Source organism: Acanthamoeba castellanii (genome assembly GCF_000313135.1).
Source record: "Acanthamoeba castellanii str. Neff unplaced genomic scaffold scf7180000084758, whole genome shotgun sequence".
Classification (NCBI taxonomy): Eukaryota; Discosea; order Longamoebia; family Acanthamoebidae; genus Acanthamoeba; species Acanthamoeba castellanii.
Window position 1 is genome coordinate 184,681 of NW_004457380.1, and position 5,751 is coordinate 190,431.

Sequence of the window (5,751 nt, forward strand, 5' to 3'; positions counted from 1 at the left end):
CCTTCACAGTCACATTCTAAATTGAACAAGATGGAAAAAAAAGATCAGCAGAAATCTCGACTTTGTGGATTAATGATGAAATGATGAATGAGCGGAGATGCAATGTTGAATAGACGAGATCTTTGGGCTTACCTGGGGCAGCGATGTGACGCCGCGTCGGGAGAGCTCCTCCTTGGGCAGGAGGAACTTCACGGGCGTCGTCGATCGTCGCTGGGCCTTGTGCTGGAGGGCCAGGGCCGCGGTCCGCCGCGCCTTGGCCTCGGCCTCGCGCTGGGTCCGGTGCCGCGCCTCGACGTGGGCGTCGTAGTCGCACGCCTGCGGACACTCGTTTCGCATGATCTCCTCCAACCGCCTCACGATATCCGTACACGCCGGCCGTTGCTCTGTTGGCAGCACGCACACACATGGTCAGTCAGTCGCCGCACACACCACACACCACGACACACGCGTGTGCGCACTCGACAATAAATGGTCATCACGCACCTGGTTGCTGCGCCCAGCAGTCTTCGATGAGCCGGCGGTAGGCCGGGAGGCAGTCGTCGGGGATCGGCGGCCGAGCGCCCGACAGGACCTTGTCCTCGAGTCGGCTCATGAAGCGGATCTCGCCGAAGAAGGCCTTGCGCGTGAGGAGCTCCCACAGGATGACGCCGATCGAGTACACGTCGGCCTTCTCCGTGTAGATCTTGTTGGCCATCACCTCGGGCGCCAGCCACACTGTGGGTACCCAATAAAGTTGTTAGCTGTGTGCCGTGTGTCGTGCCGTGTAGCGTGTGCCGTGCGTGTGTCGTGCGTGTGTGTCGTGGTACCAGGACAGTCTACTCGTCGGCCAGCTGTGTGGTGCGCGGCGCTGAGGGAAACGCCGAAGTCGCACACCTTGGCCACCACCTCGGCCCCGGGCGACACGTCGGCCAACAGGATGTTAGGGCTCTTCAGGTCGCGATGCATCACCGGCGGCGACGTCCCGTGCAGATGCGCGCAGCCCTTGGCTGCACACATTTTCATTTATATATACGTTATTCGGAAAAATGCAATAATAATGATACAGAATAAACACAATATCGGTACCGATGTCTTTGGCGATCTTGAGCCGAAGGGACCAGTCGAGCGGCTTGGACTGATCGTTGATGTACTCGAGGAGCGAGCCGGCGGCCACGTATTCGGTGACGATGCACGCCGGCTCCGTGCAGAACCCGCGCATCGCCACCAGGTTGGGGTGCGCCAGCCCACTGCCGACATTCCATACATTCATGTGTGAATAAAATAAAAAATGACGTGCAACGCTTCGACCGAAATGGCGAACTACGCATATACCTCATGATCCACACCTCGTGGCGGAACTCCTCGTAGGTGAGCCGGCGCTGGTGGGCCTCGAATTCGGCGTCGCTGCTGCTGGTGCTCGTGCAGGTATTGTAGGTGCTGCTGCCGGCGCTGGTGCTGCCGCTGCCGCTGCTGCTGTAGTTGCTGTCGTCCGGCTGCTGCGAGAAGGCGTCGGCCCCGCCCGAGCGGAGCACCTTGATCGCCACCACGTCGCCCTTGTAGGTGCCCTTGTACACCGTCGCGAACCCGCCTTAGGTCGCACGACACAACACACAACACACACACACACACACAGAGAGAGAGAGAAGGTAAGAAAGCAAAGACACGCAAAGGGCTTGGGCGGTGGGTGGTACCCTCGCCGATGGGTGGGTCGTGCTTCTCGAGTTCACTGTAGGCAATCTTGTGGGAGTCGAGATGCGCCATGGCGAGATCTGGCGCCGCCGAATCCAGCCGCACCGCAGTCGGGGTGCAGCTCTTTCCCTCCTCTTTTATTTTCAACATCACACACGACACGACACACGCGTGTGCGCACACAAATTAGGAAACATTGCTCGCATATTCATTCGAGTAGGAGGCTGGAGTACCGTTGAGAATGCAGTAGAGGAAGGCGTCGTTGGGCGTGATGGCCGCTTGTTGGCACTCCTCGAAGGCAAACACGTAGGGCTCCCGATCCAGCCCGCCAAACACCATGCAGTGCGGACACGGTACCAACACGCGCGCCTGTCGTGTGTGTCGTGTGTGTCGTGTCGTGTGTTGCGTGTCATCGTGTGTGTCGTGCCATCGGGCAAGGGGAGAGAGGGAAGAAATTCGTACGCTAAGGCTGTACCACTCTTTGACGAGCGAGTCCACGGCGGCGAAGACCAGCCAGCACAGGTTGGACATCTGCTCGCCGCGCAGCTCAGTGCGCACCAGGATGCGGAGGTGACACGACTGGGGCTCCAGCTCGACCAGTATCCGCTCCCTGGCCATCCGCACGAGCATGCCGTAGCGCCACAGTAGTTGAGCCGCGACGGGAAAGCCCAGCATGCGGATCATCAGGCGGCCCATGAATCCCTGTGACGTCACACACATTCATCATCAACACATCAACACACACACCACACACACACACACACACCACACACACACACACACAAGAAAAATATATAACGTACCTTGGGGACGAAGTCAAAGCGGTACACCCGACCGAAGACCTGCTCCTGTGCGCCTGCGGTTTTGGAGTTTCAAGATTTGGGTTAAGGTTTTTTCCTGCTGGTGTGTAACTTATGAAACCCGTGTGTGTGTGTGTGTGTGTGTGTGTGTGTGTGTGTGTGTGTGTGGAGACGTACGAATGCGGGAGGGCCACAGCTGCTGCAGCTTGGCCGGTCGCTCGGCGGGCAGAAGCGACGGTACGAGCAACGAAGTTTTCTGCGCATCGTCTCCTTCAATGAACCCTGGGACATGGGGCGACCATCAATACCGATCGTCAGTTCGTCAGCACTAGGTCGCCACAATGATGTTTTTGCGGGGACGCGATACCGAGCTTGTGCGCGTAGTTCTGAACGGGGAAGATGATCTCGAAGCGCTCGAGCAGCGACAGCAGAAACTCGTGCAGCTCCGGCGGATACGCCGGCGGCTTCCAGATCTGCGCCAACGCCGAGTGGGCGATCAACCCGTCCCTGCGCCATTCAACACAATTAAATATGTAAAATTCTACTTTGCACGAACAACGCGAGGCGTACCGACAGTAGTTGTGTTTTGTTGACACCACAGTCGACATCACGTCCATCAGCCACTGCGGGTCCAGAATCACCACGTCCCGCAGCTGCGCACGACATACACGACACACACACGGCACACGCACGACACACACAGGGAATTAAGAAGCATAGTTCTAGCCCAGTAGCGATGCACATGAATCAAGGTACGTACCTTGTGCTCGTCGCCAAAGTGGACGAGGGCGCCCAGGTTGTGGAGCAGCGCGGTCGCGGTGCGCAGGTCGTCGCCGTTCTTGTCGACATCGATCGTGCACAGGCGCGCCAGCTCGCTGTACTCGTGCCACGTCAGCACGGGCGGGGTCTTGGCCTTGGCCTGTTCGGCCACGAGCTTCTCCAGGTGGAGGTAGCTCGAGGGCAGCGCGCGGCCGATGTAGTCCTGCTTGGCCACGACCGAGCGAATGCTGTCGACCAGCGCGTCCATGCTCTTGCCGGTCACGGGGCTCACGAAGTGGATGCCCGCCACGTTGGGGTACTTCTTCCTCACCGTCACCTTCAATCTGTGTCGACCAAGAGAATGTGAGGAATGTCACCACCGCACACACACACACACCATCGCACACGCACACGCACACGCACTCACGCGCATTACCCGCACACTCACGCACACCGAATCGTACGTTGCTTTGGTGGTGGAGAGGAACTGTTCGGTGCAGTGCTCGCTCTCGGCGTGGGTGCCGATGATGAGCACCGGCGAGTCCTTCGTCGCCGCTTTCACCGATTGCAGCCTGCATCAATTTGATTTTTATTAATTTTTCCTTAATTTATTATTCATAAATTAATCAATAATGATAAATATGGAAAAAAACAACAAAAGTCAAAGGTGAAGGGTGCGTACCAATATTCGACGCGCGACTGGACGAGCGACAGGAGGTTGAAAACGACGAGGAACAGGGAACGCTCCGATAGGAAGAACTGGTGCGTGGCGTAGTAGATCTCCTGGCCTGTTTGACATTTAAATGGAGTGTCTACCATGTATCTGGGTCCCCTTTGTGGTGTGCGTAATAGTTACCTGCAAAGTCCCAGGCCGAGAGCTCGACCGCCGGCGCATTGTCGCCCCATTCGGAGTCCATGGGCAGGCTCCACCCGTTGATGTCGATCCCGTCCGTCGACAGCGGCGCCGTGTGGGTGGCTGCACACATTGATCAATGATTAGGAGGGGGGGGAAGGCAACACGTAAGTGGCGCGCGGAGGTGAGATCAGACGCGTACGGCTGATTTCGTCCTCGCGTTTGACCACTCTGGACACCCCCTTGACCTTTTGGCCGGTCCTCTGCAGCGCACGAAGCAGCGAGGTTTTTCTGTGTGTCGTGTGTGTCGTGTGTGTCGTTCGTGTCGTTCGTGTCGTGTGCGTGCGGTCAGTGACATGTGTGCGATTAGCAGCGTAGGAGGCAAGTTGAATGGAGTGTGTACCCGACGTTCTCCTGGCCGACGAACATGAGCTTGAGTCGGTAGCACGGCGTTTGACCCCGAAGCAGCTGGCCCAGATACACCACGATGCTGCCCGAACCCAACACCACCACCTCGGGCGGCGGCGATCTGCATCGCGACGCGACCAAGGTCAGCCGCACCACCGCACACGCACACGCACGACACATGGCACGACACTGGGGTGGGTAGTTACCGGAGCCGGCCCTGTTGGGTGCCGACGTCGAGGCGCTCGAGCTGCGTGAGATTGCCGAGCTGGGCGGGCAGCTCCTCGATCGAATTGTCGTCGAGCGCCAGCACGCGGAGGCGCGTGAGCTTGGCCAGCTCGCTGGGGACGCGTCGAGCCGGTTGTGGTCGAGGTGGAGCTCCTCGAGCGTGCGCGCCATGCGCCCGAGGTCGTCGGCTGGCAGCGTCGACAGCTGATTGTGCGACAGCCACAGCCGCTCCATGTTGGACCACTTCACGAACCAGCCCGGCGGAATGGCGATGAGGCCGTTGTGGCTGAGGTCGAGTCGCCTGAGGGTCGTGAGCCCGCCCAGGTCCGTCAATCGGAGCTTGCCCTCGCCTGAATGATATAATAAATAGTATTAAGTGAATGGGTGTGGTCAATCAGTGTCAACGCTAAGAGTCAGAAACGGTCAAACGCGTACCACCGTGCGAACTGGCCTTAACTTCGTGGTGGTCCGAGAAGCAGTTCCTGTGCGCGTGCGGTGAGTGCGTACACACACGACACACACACACACGACACACACACACACACACACACACAACGAACCGGAGATAGAGCTCGTGCAGGTTGGGCAGTTGCGCGATAGTTCGGGGGAGGACTGAAAGCTGCGAGTTGTCGGCCACGGAGAGCACGCGCAGATGGACGCAGCCGGCGATGCCCTCGGGCAGGCATGACAGGGCGTTGTGCGAGAGGTCGAGCTCCTCGAGCAAGGGCAGCGACGAAAAGAAGTCCGGCGGCAGGGCGGTCAGCTTGTTGCCGGCCACGTTGAGCGAAGTGAGCGACGACAACCGTAGCACGGGCTCGAGGATCGTCGTCTGTTCACCTATTCACCAAAGAACGTCAACACACGCACGACACGACACAACACGACACACGCACACACGACACAACACGACACGACACACACTTGCGTACCGAGGTCGTTGGTGAGATTGTTGTGAGCGATGTTGAGCACACGGAGGTTGGCGAGCGAGGCTAGGTGCCTGGGCAGCCTTTCGATGACGTTGTGCGCCAGGTTGAGCTC

General features: G+C 58.7%; 1 pseudogene; it reads right to left on the reverse strand.

Moving 5' to 3' along the window:
- Nucleotides 1–69: 69 nt before the first annotated feature.
- On the reverse strand, nucleotides 70–5,709 carry ACA1_213680 (annotated as a pseudogene).
- Nucleotides 5,710–5,751: the final 42 nt, after the last annotated feature.